This window comes from Protopterus annectens, chromosome 1.part0 (assembly GCF_019279795.1).
Source record: "Protopterus annectens isolate FY-2018-M chromosome 1.part0, PAN1.0, whole genome shotgun sequence".
NCBI classification, from domain to species: domain Eukaryota; kingdom Metazoa; phylum Chordata; order Ceratodontiformes; family Protopteridae; genus Protopterus; species Protopterus annectens.
In genome coordinates this window covers 1,478,671,069-1,478,695,617 of record NC_056725.1, presented here as the reverse complement: position 1 = coordinate 1,478,695,617, position 24,549 = coordinate 1,478,671,069, and positions in this window count along the sequence as shown.

The window sequence follows — 24,549 nt, the reverse complement described above, 5'->3', positions numbered from 1 at the left end:
TTAAAGGTGAAACAGCCACCGCTGTCCCTTATGTGCCTATATAATGCATTGTTTACATCCTCCTTTCTAATGGCATAAAGATGGTTATATATTCTACTTCTGAAATGCCTGCCAGTCTTCCCCACATAAAAACTGGGACACCTACTACACTCGGCGAAATAGACAACATTCTTTGTCTGGCAATTCCCCTTCTTGAATCTCAATACCATATGATCCTTGTTGTCTGCTACCAAGGTATTATCCTCCAGTATGGCATGGCATTGACTACAATATCCACACTTGGTCGTACCATCCCTACCGCACTATATGAATGATTTAATACTCTCAAATTTCTTTTTTCAAATTACATCCTATCCTATGCACAAACTTCGGTTCATCCCCCACTAGGTCAAAAATCTCATTGTCACTTTTCAAGATATTCAGTATTTGCTAATAATCTTTTTAACCTGCCCATTGTAACCATTGAAGGGCAATACACATGTTCTACTAAAATTTGTAGATGTCATATCTTTCACTGGATTATTACTCTTAACCATTTCCATTCCCAACAAAGGTTTGTACTTGTTCCCCCACTCACCACTAACATATCTAACAGCATCCTCAACCACTGATTTTGGATAACCCCGCTCTTTAAATAGGGTACCAATGTATTCAAGTTCTTGCACCATCTCCTGATAATCTGATGTCATGCGGGCAGCTCGTATACATTGTCCCTTGACAATGTTTTTCTTTTGCCTGCTGGGGTGACAACTAGAGTACTCCAAGTAGGCATTACTGAAAGTATCTTTCCTAAAGATTCTAGATTTGAATCCCATGGTGGTTAAGGAAATGTAAGTGTCCATATAAGATATACCCTCCCTACTATTATGATGGGTAAATTTCAGAAAATAACTGGATGCATGTATGTAATTGATTGTCATTTATTTCATCCATGGTTCCATCCCATAAAATGAACACATCATCCAGAAATCTAACGTAACTCCTGATGTTTTTGATGCAATTGTTGTTGAAAATAGCCTCTTCCTCCCAATCCAGCAACACTAGGTTGACATACAAAGGAGCGCTAGCCACCCCCATTGCCACTCCCTTATTTTGCCTGTAATATTCACCCACAAAATAGATGTAGTTATAATCCAATACAATACTCATGAATTCACTGATTAGGGTGATCTTGTCCCAATCCAAATTACTAAATTTTCTAATACTGCTGACAAACCTCTCCATCCCTTCCTCTTTTGGGATACAGGGGAATAAATCAACTACATCTGTAGTGACCAGGATCAAACCTTCTTTCCAAAGTGAGGGGGGGGTCAACCGGCTAAGAAAATCCCATGAATCCTTGACAGTATGGCCAGCCCTCCCATAAATTGGTTTTAGCCAACTGTTCACCACCTTTCTAAATGGAAAGGCCTTGGACTTGCTCCCCGAAATAATCGGCCTAAGGGGGGGTGGGCCATGTTTTTGTGGATCTTGGGAATTCCTACGATGGTAGCGAAGGTGGGAAATTCACTTTGGAGAAAATTGTATAATTCCCCATCAATTCTGCCTTCCGCCAAATACTCTTCCAGCAAGGAATTGATGAGTTGATAGGCTATGTTAATCTCATTAACAGAAGAAATGTCATATCTCCCTGCATCCTGCAATATTGAATGCATCTCATTCAAATAATCATTGGTGTCAAACAACACAACTCCCCCTCCCTTAGCTGGCTGCATGATCCTGATATTTTTATTATTGCATAACTCCCCCAATAGATCATATTCCTTCCTGCTGAGGTTTAAATGGATCTTGTCTTGTTTACATACACCTTGGTACTGGTATAATTGGTCGAATACAACTTTCTCAAAACTGGCCAATAAGGGATTTCGGGGTGGTGAAAAAGTGCTTATTTTTTTCAGCTGTTGCTCTGACTCATTTCCATCTGCACCCTTGAACCACACTGGCAAATTAAGTTTCCGTAAAAACAGTTTAAATTCTATAACGTTATCAATAATGTTGAACTTAGTATTGGGGACAAACTTAATGCCTTTCCGAAACAATGAAAAATGTTCATGTTCCAACTGTAGGGACATGTAATTGTAAATATAGAAGTTCCCCTTTCCATATTTAACTTCATTATATTGCACAATCCTATCTTCATCTTCTAAATTTACCAATACCCCCTGGTTCCCTTGTGTGGTGGTGAATAACGTGTCCATGTATTGTCTCCTCTCATCTCTGGGTTCTCCCCCCCAGTACATCTCCTTCCCTAAAAAAGGCTTAATTTCATCATATCTAGTTCGGGGACGGTTGGCCTGGTCCCTGGGGTGTCTCACAGGATCCCCTTGTGCCCACGAATATTTGATCTCACCCTTCTTCCAATTGTATGCTTTCCCTTCTTTATACTGTTTCATATCCCTTTTAAGCCTGGCACATTTCCTAACAAATATTTTATTATTGTTACTTTCAGCAAAATTAAATTGCTTATCATATAAGGTTTTCCACTGACTGAACATAAGATCCTGTGTAATACGATAATTCAAATTTTCAACCTCCTTCAATAAATCACATAATTTACTGTTGTTACATTTGATAATAAACTGCATGAGGTCATACGTCCCTGCAACTCCTCCCCTGATCTGGCAGGTTGACTGAACAGTTCAATGAGCCTCGTTAACTCCCCCTTCAGAATTACCATCTCCGACTGCAACTTGTGGATCTCGTCCCCACATACAGGCAAGAAAATGGATGACAATTCGTCCAACGATTTCATGGTGGAATGAACAACTACTGCAACGACAAAAAATCCACGTAGTCCCACACAAATAAAACAGAACAGCTGATAACTACGTAGAAGCACCACGAAAAACTATAGCACGGGAAAACAGCTCAAAAATTAAAAAAACTGTCATTTATTAAAAAAATATAAAAGGTTAAGCACTTTCATCTAAAAATATAGACTTCATCAGAACACCATTATAAGTCAATTAACTGTTTAAATACAAAACACCACCAATCACAGTGCATCTTAAAAATTGCAATATTCATGAGAAGAAAAAAAATGTTAATACATCCTTGCTTCAAAAACAGGCTTTATGGGGATGTGGTCATTAATGCCAGATGGGGTGGTGGCATTCAGAAGTATTTGCCATCTTACTTCCTTTTCACCTAATAATGCTTTCATATTGCCCCTCCTGTTGTGTATATTCAGTACCTCTAAAAGGGCAAATTTAAAGGTAGAACAGTCACCGATGTCCCTTATGTGCCTATATAATGCATTGTTTGCATCATCCTTTCTAATGGCATAAAGATGGTCATATATTCTACTTCTGAAATGCCTCCCAGTCTTCCCCACATAAAAACTGGGACACCTACTACACTTGGCGAAATAGACAACATTCTGCATCTGGCAATTCCCCTTCTTGAATATCAATACTGTATGATCCTTGTTGTCTACAGAATATATGACCATCTTTATGCCATTAGAAATGAGGATGCAAACAATGCATTATATAGGCACATTAGGGACAGCAGTGGCTGTTCCATCTTTAAATTTGCCCTTTTAGAGGTACTGAATACACACAATGGGGGGGGGGGGCAATATGAAAGCATTATTAGGTGAAAAGAAGGTAAGATGGCAAATACTTCTGAATGCCACCACCCCACCTGGTGTTAATGACCACATCCCCATTAAGCATGTTATTGAAGCAAGGATGCATTATTTATTTTATTTTTTTTTTGAGGGGGATATGTCATAATCTCATGAATATTGCAATTTTTAAGATGCACTGTGATTGGTGGTGTTTTGTCTGCAAACAGTTAATTGACTTACAATGGTGTTCCGATGAAGTCTATATTTTTAGATGAAAGCGCTTAACCTTTTATATTTTTTTAATAAATGACAGTTTTTTTTAATTTTTGAGCTGTTTCCCCGTGCTATAGTTTTTCGTGGTGTTTCTACGTAGTTATCAGCTGTTCTGTTTTATTTGTTGTTGAATTCAGTTATTTGATGTTTGCATTGTGACATCATTTATAATGATTGCGGGATACTGCATTATAAACCAGTCAGAGATTACTGGTCATGCTACCCCGTAGACACAAGGAGACTCCATGTTCATTTCTTGTTATTAGTCAAAATATAATTGTGACACAGTGACCTATTCCAGGAAAACAAAACAAATGAGGCTTGTACTGATACAGACATTTTGTCTACTGGTGGACTGCTTTGATGATATGTTCCTTAAGTATCAGAATTATTGAAAGATGATTTGAGCACACTGCTCAATAATTTTGTGCCAGCATGACTTATAATTGCAGTTAGGAAAAACAAAGAAATCCATTTCAAAAATCAAATTAATATTACATCTCACATACAAATAGTAAAAATTGAATATAATCTTACAGGGATGACATTTAAAAAGATGCATAATGTGCCCTCACTCTGGTAAGTAGTGAGGCAAAGCCAGGTGCAATGCAGAACAATGAGCACCAGGCATTTATAAGTGCTGACACTACACACAGACATTCCTGAGACAGTGATGCTTATTGAAGCTTTGAACTGTGAAAAATGAAGTCACTCATCCAAAGAGTGGACTGTGTTATGCATAATCAAACAAATCTGTAGTCTGCAGCTACCACTCCACCCATACAGTATAAGAAGGAATCAGTACTACAAACTAAACAAGGATATACATTTTGAGCCTCAAGAGCAGGGTCAGTCCACCCAGGCATTCTACTTGTATGTTTTATGAGAGTGAAGCTATAACATTAGCAGTGTTTCTTAGTAGTTCCCGGCGTGCTAATAAAAACTGACTGTTGTAGCCTTGTGCCCCCCCCCCCCCCAGCTAGTACAGTAATCCTAACTGTCCAATAGATAGTATACATTTAATCCAATAGATAGTATACATTTAATCCAGCTCTCTATGATTAAATTAACCATCAAACAGCCCTCTCAGTGCTTTCTGCCTTAGTTTGTATAATTTTAGCCCCACCTGTTTATTTGCATCTCTATACATCCCCTTCATTGATAATGTATCTCCCTACTCTAATCTGTGCACAAACTGGCTACTAATAAGCAAGTCAGTGTGAAGACACACTCCCAACCTTAATAAACTTTGCTGTCTCTTGTCTCTTTCACTTTACAGGTAGAGTTTGAATTATTACTCACCCCCTCTGAGGCCTTCACCGATAGATTTCCACTGATTGCCTCTCTGGTTTCACTGATTTCTTTGCATTCCACCTGGTTTACACCCCTTGTGCTATCCCCCTCCCCCAATACTAAGTATATATTAGAATCCTACTGAGCATGGAGCCATCTTAAATTACTACTCTCCCAACCAGGACACAAGTGCTCTTCAGCAATTGAATTCTGCTTGCTGGTAAGCCATTAGACCTCAGGAATTTGTTTAAAGTGTTCAGATTTGTAAAGTAACACTTACTTTTTGCTGCCCATTACTCTTGTCTTGCTGGGTTCTGGCCAAAATCCTAGAAGAATGCATCCATACCCAGGTGCTAAAATATCTCCTAGATAGCAACATCCTATCACCTACTCAACATGGTTTCAGACCTGCCCATAGTACCACTACAGCCCTCCTCTGCTTCACAGACACAGTAAACCATCTCAAAAACGAAGGCCTGCAGGTGTCAACTCTTTTTTTGGATACTTCCAAAGCATTTGACACAGTCACGCACCAAATCCTGCTAAACAAACTAAACCAATATCACCTATCAAATTCCACTCTTACCTGGTTCCAAAGCTACTTAACTGACAGATACCAAGCTGTGAAATGGGAAAATTCTCTCTCATCAGCTGCCCATAACTATAGGAGTCCCACAGGGTTCTATCTTAGGGCCACTGATATTTACAATCTTCAGAAATGACCTCCATACCTCCACACAGCATGCATCTATAATTCAGTATGTAGATGACACTACCTTAATCTGTGCTGCACAAAACATTCCCACCCTCCTGCAAACAACTCAGCTAACATTCTCTGACATTGCAAACTACCTTACCAAAGCCCAACTTATCTTCAATCCTAAGAAAACTCAGCTTATGATTATAGCCAGTTCTAACAAAAACACTGATAACAGTCAATTCACTATCTACTCCAATCGCTGCAGTGGCACAGGCTAAGCTATTGGGAATAACCATAGACTCCCACCTAAAATTTGATAGTCATCTCAACTTAACTATTAAAAAAGTACATGCCAAACTGGGATCGCTCTACCATATCAAACCATTTCTTACCAACAGCACAAGATCAGCCATTGCTCACTCCCAGCTTCTATCCACCCTTCTCTATGCATCTCCCATTCTGACTAATCTCAACAAAATTGAACTAAGCAAAATGGAAGCCTGCTATAATAAAATTGCCTGCTTTGCTGCAAATTGCTCATATAGAACTCATCACTGTACTGCTTTGAGACAGCTCCACTGGCTTGAACTGCCCAATCTCCTAACCTACAATCAGCTCTGCCTTTGTCATTCTATTACCTCCCCAATAAGTGTCCTGCCCTCAAAAACATAGTACAACATCACTCAGCCAAAAGGCCTCTTAGATCATCAAGCAAAATACTAGAAGTCACCAACAGCTACAATAGCTTTGGAGACACACTATATAGTAGTTCAGTGGCTAAAAAATGGAACTCTCTCCCCACTAGCATACAAAACACATAATCCAAAGCCTCCTTTAAAAACATCATTAGGTAACATCTCAAGCAAAGTTGGCAGTGCCATGACTGCTCCCCAGGCTAGTGAAAGCGGATAAGGTACACATACTAAACCTAGAATACTTGATAATAGTTTTCACTCTTAGTCACAAACACTGGCTAATGTGCAATATATGTACTGCACCTGTGTACTATGTATGTATTCTACCTATGTTCCAAATTTCAGCTGTACACCACAAATCTATTAATTACCTTTATTTTTAAATTAATATGTTCTTGTTTGTTCTCTCCACTGTAACTGCTGATGTGCTGCATATCACTGTAAAAACATGTCTATTGCAATTTGTGTGTATACTGATCATGTCTAAATATCTAAATGTATCTGTAATTTTTTTATGTGGAGCTTTTCTCCCCGAGATTCTGCTGAAAAAGGGCTTTTTCAGCTCAGTCAGACATCCCCGGTTAACAAATGTAAAATAAAAATAAAATTACTTGGCCCAGGGGTATTGACACACAAGCAGCATGCCAGATATTACACATGCACAAACATACATCAAAGTGCCATACAAGCGGGGGGGGGGGGGGGTTCTATATTAGATGCTTGAAGTTTTAAAACTTCAACACTCATATAATCGACACCATATGAGCAAAGTTTTAAAACACTGAACATATAATAAAAACTAAACAAAAACAAAAAAAACTACCTGAATGCTCTGAGCAGGGGTCAAGACCCCCTGCACCCTCCCACACCCCCCCCCCCCGAGATCACATTACAGAGAAGTAAAGGGAAATATTCCCTATGGCGATCTCCATTGAAACTTTCAAGCTTTCAAAAGTTCGCTCATATGGTGTCGACCATATGAGACTCAGACTTTTGAAAGTTCGAGCTTCTAATATAGACCCTACCAGAGCTACATAATAAAGTGCCAACTGGTATTATTACAATAATGGAAGAAAAAGGGAGTGATATGACAGTCAGAAAGGAAAAAGAGCAAGCTGAGGAACACAGAGAGGCTCAATGGGAAGGGAAGAATAATATCACGGTGCGGGAAGAATAGAGACGATAGAAGGGTCAGACATACAAACATCTAACATAAGCAAATGCTGACAGGGGAGGTAGTAACATACAAGGAGGGCAACAATGGAGATATACAGACTGACAGAGGGTGAACAACTGCTGAGAGAGGACTGGTCTAAAAAAAGGATGAGAAGTGATACACAAAGAAGGGGAAACACCATGACAGGTGATAAGCATGGGTGAGGATGATCTGTCAAGCTGGCCCCCAGGGGAACTCACTCAGAAGAAATTCACGTCCATAGCTGACTATATGGGTGACTCCACCTCTGGTGGCCCAGTGGTCAGTCAGCTACATGATGGTACCAGCCATATAAGGAGGCACTCCCGGGTGACAATGTGGGCATTGAACCACTAGTTCACCTTATTCCTTACCAGCCAATGAACCTTGCACCGCATGACTCAGGAGGACCTATTCTGTGTCACTGTCTAATAAAGAGCTTGTGCCACCAATTGGAGGAGCAACAACAGAGGCCAGCAGTGAGCCTTCCAGGTCACCTTCCACAGGGTGACCTATATCCTGCAGAGAGGCAGGCCTGGGGATTTTTGGGGTCTCAATGGTTGACACAGTGTCCAATGCAATGTCTGATGGCCATGTCTAACATCTGCTTGTTCCACAGCCTGTCCTGCAAAAAAGAACATAAATTGAGAAAAGCAAAACAATAAAATATCATAACTAAAACAAAAAGAGGGAAAGCAAAACAGGACATAAATACAATGGTCACTTTCTGTGGTACAGATTATTAAAACAGGACCTGAAATGAGAAAAAAAATCAGCAAAGCAATACAAAACAAGGTACTAGAAAACATTATTATGCAAAAGATGATAACTCGGGTACATCAATGCAGGTTCTATAAACTCAGTGAAATACTCAGCAATAGTTATCTATTAAAATGCAAAAAAAAAAATAAAAAATACAAATGCTCAGTGCAATGGTAAACAGGTTAAGTACAGTCAAGCCATAACCGCTCCCTCTCATAGCTCTAAACATCTGAAGATAATAAAACTGAAACAAAGACCCTCAAGACCACAAAACATTGACTCTCAAGTGACTAAAACTCGCAATCCTGAATAATAGTCTATGTATACATTAAAGCAAATACAAATCATGAATTTAATATACCACATGAAAATAACTAAAAATGTTTCGGCAGGGTGCAGATTCCCTGTACCCCATTTGGTGGTTGTTCTACCACCACTCCACTAAATATATATATACTCAGTACTGGTTTCCACAGTCCTCTCCATTTCAAAAAAGATATGAGCATAAATGCATGTCTAGGTCCCTTGGTTTGGCAAGTTTGTAAAACCTTGGATTTGCAATTTGCAATATATATATATATATATATATATATATATATATATATATATATATATATATAGTTAGTTAGTTACGGTTGTGTTGGTCACAGCTTTCTTTCACTTTGGGATGTATGGATTTACCCTTCTGAAGTATTTAAAAATATGTTTATTTTCATTTAGTTTTACATTTACTTTTCATACTGGTATTCAGTATAATTTCAGAATTTTAGGTTTCACTCATTTTAATTTCCGTCTTTTGTGATTTTCAGGATTTTAATTTCAGTTTTAAGGTCCACATACATTTAAGTTTCAGCCTTATGACAGGGATCCCTCTTTACACTGTATGTAGCTGACTTAAGAACATCACCACCTTACAAGAACAACTACATCGATGTCTGTGCAGCTGCTGTTTGCATTGCCATCCCTTTCAGTACGAATATGTTCACAACAAAGTGTACACAGTAATTTCCTGTCTAAGATGGATCACACTTCATTTGATGTTACTATTGAGGCACCTGGGGAGTTCCAAACTCAATGCCTTATAACTATAAGCCCATTAGTCTGTGTCACACCCCTTTCTCCATTGTCTTTGCTCAACAGACAAGCACATTCATTTACCTTGGAGCCCAGATGTCTGCAAACTTTTTTCAGCAGCACTGGCTGACAGATTCTGCAGTACACTCCCCCCATAGTAAGACATTCAGGTTCATTGTTATTCATTGGACTTCACACATTATGCATATGTAGCTATAATGTGGCTCATCTGCATAATTACAGATCATTCATTCACAACAGACAGACTGGAGCTACTTCTCCTTTTATGGAATACTGTTGGTAAGAACTAGTTATACAGACATAATGTCTGGCCTGCACTTTGATGGAGCTGCAGATCAGTTTGCAGCAAAAATGTCCTCTGTGCTAACTCTGTGCAAACTGCTCCATCCTTTTATGGAATTATCCACAGGTTCCTTATTTTTGGTACTTGTGTATTACACTTTGTGTGCATTCCTATTGTAAGATCTGTGTGTTACATGATTATTGGATGTGAATACTAATGCAGTGTGTGTGTATATATATATATATATATATATGTATATATATATATATATATATATATATATATATATATATATATACATATATATATATATATATATATATATATATATATATATATATATACACACACACACACACACATTTAGATAGGTAGCTATAGATAAATATAGGTATGTATAATGTGCATATAGAAACATTTATTTTGTTTGTTTATTGACATTTGTTTATCAAGAAAGTCTGTTTGGATAATTGTATCCTTTTTCAGTGGAGGCTTGGGGAAATCAGTTCCACAAATATAAGAAGAGAAGCTATATATATATATATATAGAGAGAGAGAGAGATGAAAACTGATATATTACAATATACTGTAAATACACAGATTAATACAAGTATCAGCACATGTACAACGTGTAGAATAATACACATATACCATCAGTAACAAATATAAATTCAATATCATTTAACAAAGAAATGTGCTAACATGTTGTTAACATGTGAGTGAGTGAGTGAGTGAGTGAGTGAGTGAGTGAGTGAGTGAGTGAGTGAGTGAGTGAGTTTATTACTCATAAAGCAAATGCCAGAGTGTAATATTTAAGTAGTAGATAAGCAGGAGGATGTCTTTAAACTCCTTTCAGCAGCACTGGTTGACAGTCATCTAAGAGTGGGAGAGCTGGCATAAGGATTAAGGTGTTTACCTCACAAGCACAATGTACAAGGTTTGAGTCTCAAAAAAATTCACCTTTGAGGGAAATTGACTGCCTTGAAAAGGCAAAGAAGATAAACTAGCCCAGTACTTACATGTGCATTTGGGGGGGTTGGCATAATGGTTAAGGTATTTCCATCATAGATACAAGGCACAGGTTCTGACTCTAATCTCTGCTTACTGAAAAAACTTGTAATGAGTTGCAGACTATTAGCCTAGTATTTACCTATGAAGGAGAGGAGGGGAGAGTGAGAAATATGAGGTGAAGTTATATGCTACAGGAAAATATAAATATTTATTAGCATTTATATCTATATATCTATTTATTTTACTGGGTAATGGAATCTTCTAGCAAGGATTAATTCCATCCTGTGCATGGGGGTGGGGCGCAACATAACAAAAGCAACACAAAAATGTGACTAAAACAGTAACGGTATAATGATGCTACTACAGTATGGTTCTGGGATAAAATAGAAGCTGGTATCATAAAACATCAGATTATTATGTTTAAGACAAAATGTCTATATAAAATATGTTCAAACAGAGGCTAACAGTAACTGCAGGCTGCAAAAGTCAAGGCAACTTCTTTATATACAAATTAAATAATAAAATGTAGCCAGACAGAATATTCTTTCATTTTATCATTTACTTTTAGTCATCCCTTCCATCTTTACTTTCTTGTTAATTAAAATAGACTGTATGAAGACACAGTTAATTTGAAGGAAGCAGAGAGAACCCTGACGGGGATAAAATCATGGTGTGTATCCAGCTTAAAACAGGAAATGCTAAGTGTTGGAGAAATATCAGGTGATAGAAGGAAGGGAAAAACATTTGTAAGATGGCCTCTTTTAGAGTATGTGATAGGTTAGCAACACTCTTTGAAATCCCCACACTTTCTAATAGTTCCAGGCATGAAGTCTGAAAATGCTGCTACTAAGACAGAGAAGGCATGATCAGTATACCTGAGTGAATTTAGGTAACTTGTTTGAAGGAAAATGGTATTCATTATAACAGAAGAGCTGTGCTGGACTGAGATCTTAAAAACAGTAGGGTAATATTTATGGTAAGCCTGGAAAAGAGTGGGGCTGCAAGACTAAGGTTAATGAGTTTAAACATATGTAGATACATATGTATATGTATTATGTATATGTATACGTGTATATGTATATGTATATATGAACTGTGGTGGTGGTGCTGTGGTAGCGTTGTCGCCTCACAGTAAGATGTTGTCCTGTTCGATTCTCAGCTAAAGTGTCTTCTGCATGAACGGGCGTACCTTCGTCGAAGGTTGTGCGTCAGGGCTGGCAACTCGGCACGTAAAAATCTACTGCCAATCATTAGCGGACCGGAGTTCCACTGTGGCAACCCCTAACTGGGAAAAGCTGAAAGACACAACAATATATGTAGATGTATATATGTATATGTATATGTAGTTGGAAACCTAAGCACTTCTTGACTGAAAGGTGCATATTTGTAGGGTAACATAGCTGTGTTTGTAGTTGGAAGATAAGACGATAAACCTACAGATCCTATCAGAGAAGATATTAAAATTCATGTTGATTTTTGTAGGTGTTCTAACCAATAAGAAGGGGGCCTATATTCAGGTTGGGACTGCAGAGTATCCATACCTGTGCTGACTGTCCTCAGGTATACAGAGTTTGTAGAAAACAAATCAAATCCAATTACTCTTGGTTTAAGATGCTCAAGGTGAGAAACAATAAATATGGATCAAGGTAGATCCCAAGGTATTTGAAAGAATATACCTGTTAAAGTTTCTTGTCATATAGGAAAAGAACAACATTTCTAGGAGGAATTTAGAATCTAGGACCCTCCTATATCAAAACCCACATTCTAACTCTGCATCATCTCTGCATTCACATCATTTGCCCTCTTACTCCTCCTTAACCTCCAAATTTTGTTATTAGTTTATTTACAACAATTTGTCATCCTCAGTTGTAATTCAATGTTAATGGCCCTTAGACTGTACAGTTGCTAGATTTTATTATTATTATTGTAGAATGTAGATTTGTTTACTGTAGAATGCTGCATAAAGCTGTATGATTTCTTTGCTTTGTGTGTGTATATGGTAATATGTTTATCATTGTTACTGGAGCTTTTCTCTCCGGGCCTCCAATGAAAACGGAGTCTTTTTAAGCCCAGTGGGCTTCCCTGGTCATCAAACTGAAATAAATAAATAAAAAAATATTTTGACTTGGTTTCACAACGGTACTGAAAAACTCCTCTTGCTTTGTTCCACTTCAGGGAGTAAGTGTTCATTACTAAATTGAATAAGAAGTTCGCAGTGTTCTGACCTGAGTTTTCTTTCAATAGATTGACAGGAAGAAGAGGACCAAAAGATGACCTGACCATCAGCATAGAGAATAAGGCTGAAGGGCAGTATATCTATAGATGAAGAACAGCATAATGTAGAAGGGTGAGGGCTGAACATTTTGGAGCACCTGAGATTATGACAGCTGGTGCAGAGAAAGTGGAATTTCATTTTACCTGAAAATATCTGTTGCAGATGTATGTGAAATAGGTGACACAAACAACAAAGCCCGCAGTGGCTACAGAGTCCATGAGAATATTGGAGTTTAACTGTGTTGAAAGCCTTGTAAGCTGAAGAAAAAGATCACGACCTTGGAAATCCTTATCCACTACAGTGAAAATAAAGTTATTTTGGAAGAAAAACGCTCTTTGTGTGCTTTGATACAGAATAAAACTATACTGTTATTGAAAAGGCTGTATTAACTGCTGCAGCATTCCATTAGTCCATTGTAGACAAGTTTGCCAAAATGTGGAAATAAAAGGGAAAAAGAGGGAGAGAGAGAGACCTAAAATAAGTATGGGGTGTAGAAAGTAGATTTTAGAAGAGAGAAGGCTATGCCACATTTCAGTACTGATGGAAATGTGTTCTGATATAAAAAGGTTAAACATATGGCAAAGAGCTATGTTTCTATGGTCTTTGCACTCTAGTATCTTCTTTTTGAATGTGTTAGTTGGTAGTAGCTAGTCATATTTAGACAGAACATTGTTAGGCTTATAAATGTCCATTTAAGGAAATGTCCATCTTTGTGCTATGTTGTTTGTTTAGTACAACAGTTCTTGGCAACACTGTAATGTGAAGCAAATCTGAAACAGAGTTTCTAATAATGCAACATGATAATTTGCATCCAGTGCCAAATGAGAATGATGGCTAGGAATGTGGGGTCCAAGTTCAGCTACCGAAAACAATAAAACACAAATGGCTAAATCTCAAACAGAAAAGAGCAAAACAAAAAATCAGCAAACAAGGACATCAGCGAAAATAAATGCATCGGCTTGTCATAGTTGACCATCAACCAGGAGGTAACTGGATGCATATGGTAACTGAAGGGAAACCTTTTAAATTTGCCATATTCCCCACTGTAGTGTGATCTCAGAGTTGTTATATATAGTTAGGGGGGTATGGGGGGGGGGGCACGGTCCCTGCCCCACCTTGGTTAGTTTTGTTTGCGATGTTGTCCGACTATGGCCTTTTGATGCATTTCTTTTCAATGATGTCCTTGTTTGCTGCTTTTTTGTTTTGCTCTTTTCCATTTGAGATTTAGCCATTCATGTTTTATTGTTTTCGGTAGCCGAACATAGAGCCAGGAATGTGTACTACCAGAATAGCTCAGCTTTAAAATAATGAAAAGAGCCTGCTCATTAGCACAAAAAGATGAAGCCTTGACTGTCACCCAGGCAACCATGGTTCACCTTGTGACTCGGGTACTGGAAGACCTGGTTGAGATGAGCAAAGGAAAATGAGGCGTGTGCCTGTTCTCTTCTCAGCTGGGGAGGCTAATGAGAGCTTCCGTGGGGTACATCTTACCTTACAGTCTCAAGTGGAAACTGGAAGCTTGAAGACAAGATGCCACTATGCCTATCCTTACAACAGGGTGAGGAGGACAACAGAAGAGTATGGCACTCATGGAGGTGAAGATACGCATTCACATTGACCATGAGTATCCCCTTCCTTATGAGATGTCCAGCATGCAGTACATAACAGGGTATAACAAAAACATATATGAACAGAATTTATGGCATGGCATGCTGGAGTTTTATCTCATGTCCATCTCAAACTCTATCACAAAAAAAAAATCTGTTACACCACTATATGTGAGGTTAAACCAGAGTCCGGAAAGGGAACAAACTTGAGCTGTCCTTGCAAAGTGACTTCTCCAGTCCCAGTCTAATTTCATAAACACCAACATCAAAACTAAACTGACCATAGCAGTAGTGTGAGGAAAACTGAACAGTTATAGAGACCTTAAGGTATTCCAATAGCTATATGAGTCATATGAGTCATATAATATCATTGAATGTATTTTACTTACATAAATTAAATATATATATATATATATATATATATATATATATATATATATATATATATATATATATATATATTGTGCAACCATTTGTCAGCTGAGGAGTTTCAAAAGTTAAAACCTTTGGTGTTAACATAATACTGCAACTACCACTACCCCAACTTTGAGCAAAGAAATACAATCTGAGGGAAACTACTGATATTCACAGGTGAATACTAAGCTATACACCTGCAGGCTATTATAAGCCGAGGCAATAACCAGATGTCAGACTCAAACCCAGTATCTGGCATCTGTGAGATAAAGACCTTAATCATTACACCATCTCCACCCCTATCTCTAAAAAATCTTTGTCTATGTTACTGAATCAGTTACTAACTCCTTATAAAAAAAAAAACAACTGCAACAAGTCTGAAATAACTGCAGCCTTCCATTAACATTAGCAGTAACTGGGTAGAAATTTTCAAAGGAGTGGTCACTGCAATGAGCTTTGTGTAAAAAAATCAGCTATAGCAAAGCAATATTTGTTTTTAACAAATATAACATGTAAAATAAAATGGGAGTAGTTTGTGAAAAAAATATTTATATTTACTGAGTAAATGCAGTAATTAAACAGTAAAGCACAGTACTGTGGCCAGGGGTTGCATGTGCCCTCCCAGCCTCTTTGGTGTAGCCCTTTTGCTTGCCATATCCAGATAAAGAGGTGTTTGGATAATGGGCTGTGTCTCACACACAATTTCCACATGAAACATATCAATGAGGGTTTGTTAAGTGTTAGTGAATGGAAATGTAATCTTCTGTGTTAAAGAATGTGTGAAGTGCGCTCATACCTCTCAAGTGTCCAGATTTTCACAAAATGTCCAGATTTTTGCCTCTTATTTTTGGTCTGTTCATCATAAAATGTGTAGTTTTCTGGCAAATCACTGAGGATTAAAGTCACTAAATAATGACATTTGACTTTCAGACTTCAGAAAATCTATATTAATCTAAAACTTCTTATTTTAGCAACTTTCTAAGTTTACAAGAGCAATATTTAAAGTCTGTCTCTATTGTTGCACTTTTTTTACCTGCATTGTTTTTACCTTTGTCCAAATGTCTTGCACTGAGAGATTGAGAGGTATGAGTGCGCTGCGTGACAAAACCATGTGAACGAGAGACGTGTAAAGTGCGGTGTACCAATGCCCTCTGGTACACCCTTTTTGGTGATTTTGTTTAAAGATTTGCAGGCTTTTACATCACTCTAATAATAACTCATTTGGCATGGTTCATGGTTCCTATCCATCCATGTGCTATTCTTACAAGGAGCACTGGTAACCAACCCCAGAGCCATTACAAATATATATATATACTCTATTGTCTCTTTGCAGCACTGCACATAATTAAAATATTGTTCTTAAATTTTGAAATACATAAGGTTTTGACTCTTGCTTAAGCATTTGTCATATCCACATGTTGTTAGACACATCACCAAGCATCTTCTTCTCCCTTTCGTATTGTGCTGCCTAATGAAATGGTCTCTATTTATTCCACCATTCTTGTTCTTACATTCAGAAAAAGTTGGTTTCAGACTTTTATTTATTTATTTTATTTTACATTTGATATTCAGGTAATGTCCAACTAGGCCAGAAGCCCATTTTCAGCGGAGACCTGGGGAGAAAAGCTCCAAAGAAATTTGAAATAGAAAGAAAGTATAAATAATAGTAATAAATAACAATTAGAAAATAACAATAACAGAAAAAATATACAACATATTGGTATTTACAATTTTACAAATTGTACAAAGAGAATTAGATGTATTATAATTACACACATAAAATGCATTTCAAGTTCGCTGTGGGAGTGTGTATACAATAAAAAAATAATTACAAAGTTGTAAGGAGTGCTTGAAAGGTAGGGGGAGAGTGCTCAGAGTGAGGTGGATTAGCCTAGAGTGGTGCAAGAACAGAGCTAGTGATTAGAAATGTTCTTTTAGGTATAGCTTCAACTTGTGACTGTTGGTGTTGTTTTGGATGTGTTGAGGTAATAGATTCCAGATTATGGGTATTGGAGTACAGGGCATAGCTGTAGCTGTTGAGGGATTTAGCAACAGTTAGACTATTTTATTGGATGATCGCAGAGCCCTGGGTAGATTGCTTCATTTATTTTAAAATATCATTCTCTGAAAGGCATTCCTTATTATTCTATACTCTCATGTCAATTTTTGGGGTGGGGTTCAAGCAGGAGTAGGGTGATTATCAATGTTTGCAGCCTTCACTCTAGTAGGAGGGGTCTCATGCTGCCCACTGATGTGGATAATTTGGTCACTTTGTGAGTCTTGTGTATCAGCACATTCAAATTGCACTTTACATTTTTATGTGATAAAGTGTAACACAGTCTTTGCTGTGAGCTCTGTAAACCACCTTGATTGTTATATTACAGGCAGTGTCATATTTACCTATTTAGTGTGCACATTAAAAGAAAAACTCTCTGTATGGCATCATCACCTGTAGGAAAATGTTGCATTTTAATACAAAGTAACACAGTCACTTAGTAACAATTAGCACCTCATGATTACCTATCAACATGACTGTTTAAAGTTTCTGTGGAAGGGATATTTGTCTTTGATGTCTATAAAAGGAATTTTGAAGGAATTTCATGCTAGCTAACAGTTTAAGAGTGTACTGAAATAAATGTTTGTTCTAATAAGGCATTTTATTTGAAATGATTGTCATAGTGAAATCTGTCTTCTGTTAACAAAATATTCTGGGCTGCAGGATTACATAAACTCAATTCACTATAAAACTGCTTTCAGTACTGTGATCATTTTATTTAATTTTGACACCATTGTAGAAGAATGGGGACATCCATCATTAGCCATCCAAGCATGAAAACATAAAATATGTATCATTCTTACATTGAACCTCCAAAATGGGGTGAAATAAAATATACATCTGTGGATTATGTCACCTAGAAATATCTGCAGGTTGGGTTTATCGTCTTAACACAAGTAAACAAACCAAGCTAGATCTACCTCTCCAAGACATGGAAAACATCAAATTCAGCCATAAAGTTAGTTCCCCTTCAAGTTTAGTCACCTATTACAGTCTGTTTGGTCAGTCACACCAAACAAGCATCACATATCAGCATATTTACAACAGCAACAGTGTGCCACTGGAAAGTAGACAAAAGGCACCCTTTCAGGATTCATGCACACAGTCCCATAATTCTGTGTTTCCCATGCAACAAACTGCATCAAGGCACAATACAGTAAACCACCACACTGTTTATTGCCAATGGTCATAACACAGCAGCTCAACCCCACCACAGAAAGATGTGATCCCAGACTTCCCAAAATCTCCTAGCAGAGTAAGTACTTAACAAATTCACCTGCCATGTCCCTACCCATTATGGCACTGTTGCTGTCATCTGAAACTGTGCCCCCCTCCCATCTAGGGAAGAGATGATGACTGTGCTTTGTCCACCTCCTAACTTGCATGGCTATGGTTATGTCTGATGCACAGTTTAGCCAATAGCCTTGTATAACCTGTGTGCATGCATCATTTTATACTTTAACGAACCATAGCTGTGGACCACACACACTGCCTCTTTGCCTATGTCATCATGTATTGCCCCAGACTCTGCCTTACAAGTGTTAATGCTGCTGCCTGTTCATCCCCAGACTCTGCACCTCACTGCCCTGCTGCTGGTCCTACTCTTTTTACTGACTTAATTTTCCTTAGTGCTGTTCATACTTCTTCTAGGGTGGGATCTTTTTCCTCTTTCATTATGAGTTCAGCTTTTATGAGGTTTTCTTCAATCATAAGCTGGTGGAAGTACACTTTCCATCTGCCTTTAATGCCCTGTGAGCTATTGAGCAAGATGCTGCTGGTATTTCTTATGAATGGTGTCTGATGACTGTCTTCTATAGCTTTCTGTCTTTCCCATGCAACCTGATAGAGTTTCTTTGTGCCATCTGCAGGGTCACTTTCCAGAAGATGGTGGAATGACTCTGATGCCTTGTTCTTTGCTAATGTGACTACTCTCAGCCTCTCTGTTAGCCAACTAATACTCCTTATCCTGGTCTATCTTGTCTATCTCCCACTTTTTTCCTCCTCTCTTTTTTTCTTCTTTTGGTAGCTTCTTGGACTTCTGCATTCCACCTCCAGTTTTCCTTATGTACCTTATTTCCATACCTGGCTTAGATGCATATCTGTTCTACAGTCTTCACACATGCTTTTTGAAATGCTGCCATTCTTCTTTGACTACACCTGTTTCCTGTTCCTGAGATGTTAGAACTTTGATTATTTTCTTGAACTGCTGTGTTTTCTCTCCAGCCAACTTTCAAGTCTTTAGCCTGGTCTATGTTGGCCTCATAGCCCTCTCTAACGACTACATGCAGCTGATTGCGTCCACCAGTGTTTGTTGTTTTGGGTCAGTTGTTTTACCTGGGATGACTTTGCAGTCTCAGATTCTAGGTTCATAGATTGATTATAGATTAGTACTAAGCTAACTGCCCTTGCGAGCCATTTTAAGCCTAGCCAATTATCCCTTGTGAGACTCAAACCCCGCACCTTGTGTTTGTAAGGTGAACACCTTAACCGTTAGGCCACTCTCCCAACCCCCAATCTACACCAGTGTCCTTTCTGTACAAGGAGAAAGTCTACAAGTTGTAATTTGGCCATTCTTCCATGGGATCTTTTGGCTGTCTATCTTACTGAACCATGTGTTAGCCACCATATTTGCCAGACAAAAGTCTAGGGTGGATTGTCCTTCTTTATTCATGTTATGCTACCCATGTAGACCCAGACAGTCCTCATATCCTGTTCTGTCTGCACAGGTATGAACTTTCAGGCTGCCCATTATCAACATCAACTCATATTGTCCAGCTTCATCTGCAACTGCTGCCAGAATGCACATTTTCCCTGCCATCACAGCCCTACTAAGGAGCATAGGTTAAGATTATGAATACTGCCATATCTTTACAATGGAGTCTGATTGTCATTTCACTAATTCTGATCATACACTGACTTTAGAATACTCTCCTTCACCACAATCCTTATCTCATTTCTAGTCTGTCCTCCCCCTAACTAGTATACTTGGGATTTCAAGTCAAGTGGCTTTCCTGTAATGCCCCTCCACTTTGTGTCCAGAATGCACATAATATCCTGTCTCCAGTGTCATACATTTCCAAGCTGCATCATGTCAGTGAGCTTATACTAAGTGTTGGCAATCCTTAGTTCATATTTTGCCTGGTTGATTGGTTTTATGTACAGCTTTTGTTCAACAGAGCTAACCCAGGTAACCCTAGGGTTGCAACCCCTCCATTTTTTTTCTGGACTATCCAGAAAACAGACTGATTCTCCGGTAGTCAGGAAAACACTGTACGAACTCCGGTATTCTGTTTCAAAAAGGAAACAGACTATCGAAGTTTGTAAATCGGCTGATTTGCAATGCTTTTTTTTACAGAAAAGCATAGTAAATCAGCTGAAAGTAGGTAGCAGGAATGAAAAAGAGGGTGTCCCCGCCTAGTGATGTCATTGCGACATCACAAAATGGGCGGAATGTGGGCACGAGAGGGGGTGGGGTGGGTGGGGTTACTGGTGACGCGAGGGGTGTAGCTTTACTCTGGTTTTAGCCATGAAGTAAGGTGGCAACCCTAGGTAACCCAACCTAGCCAAGTGGACACAGATGGCCAGTAGCTTATTGGACCCAAGGCTACTAGGCTTTATGGAGGGCATACACTTGTCAATAAAGGCATATAGACCCCTCCTACTGTTAACTTTGGTCCCTGGAGTAGGTCTGGTCCTCAACCCTCTTAACACATCATGCTCATTTTTGGCAACATCAGTCAACATAACAGATTCACTTAGAGTCAATTTTTACATCATCAAGTAACTAGCCCTAACATAGTATGCAGTCTGTCATGCATGTTCTCCTAGCTACAGAATACTGCACAACATACCTGATGTCTAAAGTAGTTGGTCTACAAAACTCTTCACTAAACTCCATTCAGTTTTAGGTGAGTTTGAGGTGGAAATATCCAGCATGTTTTTATGAGGTTGAACTCCAGAGACACATGGAGAACATGCAAGCTCCACAGGGCATCAACCAGATCTCAGGATCACACCCTGTACTTTGTTCATTGTAGGCAAACAATTTAATCGTTATGCCAGCAGGTCTCAAATTAACTAGATGACACTTCTTACCATCTACAACTTTATCACACAACCTACCATCTGAATACCCCACTCTCACAATCACACTTTCCCATCTCTCCCCATCTTCACCCAATAACACAGCTCCTCACCTTCTCTTTCAAACTCTTCACCCCTCAGAAATACTCTATCCCCATAGCAAATAAACACCCCTTAATCATTTCAGCTGACCCAAACCATTTTCATACTCTAATCAACTATCTTTCAAACCCCATCTTCCATCTCTTTACCTGCCTTTTATCTGGTGATATCCATCCCAACCCCGGCCCCTCCTCCTCTTCCTCCTCACACAAGCCTATATTCTTTACTTCTCTAAACTCACAAAGTATAGTGAATAAAGTCCCTACCCTCCATGCATGGCTCACACATAACAAACCTGATATACTATCTATTTCAGAAACGTGGTTAAAGCCCTCCATAAAAGACTCTGAAATAACTCCACCCAGCTACTCAATCATTAGAAAAGACAGGACCCAAAAGAAAGGCGGTGGAGTTGCCCTCCTTTACTCCTCTTCCTTTCTAGTTACCCCATATAACAAACCTACCCCCACATTTAACAATGCTGAATTACTCCTCTCTCTCCTCCAAGTTAATAAGCACAAACACATTTGCTTAGCATCCCTCTACATTCCCCCAGGGGACAATATTTCAACACTTGAAAATATCCTCTCTTTGCTCTCTGACAATATTAGCAATGAAACCATAATTCTAGGAGATGTCAATATTAACTGGGCCTCCATCCAGTCTCCAACCAACCCTCTTAACATCAATCTATACAACTTCTCCCAGCTAATCAACACCATAACTCACCCTTCTAAAGACCCCTCCAGTGGCACCATCCTTGACTGGGTTCTTGTGTCACACCCCCACTTTTTTTCAAGCAGCGGTACTCTTCCTGACCCTCTTGGTGATCACCTGCCCACTTTCACCCATCGACTCCCCTGCATCTCCAATCGCACCCACAACTACATCACTACCCGCAATGACAAAAACTTTAACCCTTCAATTTTCATTGATTCCCTGAAAGCAATTAATTGGAACAATTTGAAGACACTGCCCCTAGAAGAAGCAGTTGCCCACTTTAACTCCACATTTCTAGGAATACTTGATTCCCAAGCCCCTCTGAACTAAAAGAATAAAAACTAACTCAGCCCCCTGGCTAACCAAAACTACTCTCTCTACCATGCGGCTTAGAGACAAAGCCTGGGGACTCTATCTGAGAAACAAGACACCAGACAAACATATTGCATATAAAACCCTTCGAAATAAAGTAAAAAAGCTAATAACCTCTGATAGACAAACATACTTCTTCACACTCCAGAACAATAATAAAACTAACCCCCAAAGATTCTGGAAGGGAATTTCCACCCTCCTCAACCCCAGCAAACCACACACCCCGACCCCAGCAAACCACACACCCCGACCCCAGACCCAAACATCCAAGACTTGGACTTAGCTATTCAGTTCAACTCCTTTTTCATCGACTCTATTAGCAAACTCACCTCTTCCTTCTCATGCTCCCCCCCGCCATCTAACACACCCCCTCCTCCTACCATAATCAACCCTAACCCCATTTCTACTTCACACAGCCTACCTGCCACCTCTTCCACTACTATTACTTCCCCGCCAACTGAACCCTCCTCAAATTCGCAATCTCTACTTCCCTCTCTATTCACTTTAAAACCTGTATCTACTACCACTATCAAGAAACTCCTCCATAAATTAAAGCTGTGTACTAATGCCCCTGATAACATTCCCTCTTATTTCCTTCACATAGCTGCAGATGCCATTGCCTATCCCATTAGCATTCTAATAAACCGTTCCATCCAAGAATGCACTGTGCCTCAACTGTGGAAGCAAGCATTCATTATCCCCCTTCATAAAGGAGGCAACAATTGCAACGTCAATAATTTTCATCCTATTGCTATTCTATCCCCCATTTCAAAACTTCTGGAAAAGTGTATTCACCTCCAACTCTTGCCACATCTCTTAGATAACAACCTGCTAACCCCTACTCAACATGGATTCAGGCCAAACCACAGTACTATGACTGCCCTCTTATCCTTTCTTGAGACTGTCAATAATGCACGTGATTCTGGCCACATTGTCTCTACCCTACTTCTTGACCTATCCAAGGCCTTTGACACCATCTCACACAATCTGCTTTTAACTAAACTGTCAAAACTTAACCTCTCTCCCTCTTCCATAAATTGGTTTTGTAGCTATCTGTCAAATAGACACCAAGCAGTTATATGGAAGAAGGCCACTTCCCCATTCCTTAGCACCCCTACTGGAGTTCCCCAAGGATCTATTCTGGGCCCCCTCCTGTTCAATATATTTGTCAATGACTTTCATAAATCTATCCCTTTTGCAAACATCATCCAATATGCAGATGATTCCACCATTATCTGCTCTGCCACCTCCCTCACTGCTCCAAAACTTACTCAGCAAGCCTTTTCAATAACTGAACATTGGATGAAAATAAACCACTTAGCACTCAATGCCTCCAAAACAAAACTTATGGTATTCACCCCTTCCAAAGCTACCTCCTTCAATACCAACTCCTTCTCAATTACCAGCCTAAATAACTCACCCCTAGAACTAGTGTCTGAAACTAAGCTACTAGGTGTACTAATTGACAATCGGCTTAGTTACAATTCCCATCTACTACTAAATATAAAAAAAACCCATCAAAAACTAGGTATGCTCTACCGTCAGAACCAATACCTTACTAGCTCCTCCAAAATCACACTCGCTTCCTCTTTTCTCATCCCCTCCCTTCTCTATGGGGCTCCATTACTGACTAACCTTCAGACCTCCCTAAAAAAAAACTTTCTTCTTGCTATAACAAAATAGCCAAATTCGCCAACAGCCACAGGTCCTCTACCCACCATTGTTCTTCTCTTCAAAAATTAAATTGGCTTGAATTACCAAATCAGCTTACATATATTCAGCTGACTTTCGCTCATAAGCTCATTCTCAGCCCTTCTCTTTGTCCCTCCCTGTCTTCTGCCTTCAAAATGCACCTACCAAACAGAGTCCTAAGGTCTAACAATCAAAACCTATTAGTAGTACACAAACCATGTCATCCCCCAGGCAAACACTTACTATCTTTTAACCTTGCCCGTCTCTGGAACTCACTTCCTCCATCCATTCGTACTATCACTAACAAATTCATGTTCAAAAAATCACTTCATATATATCTAAGATCCCAA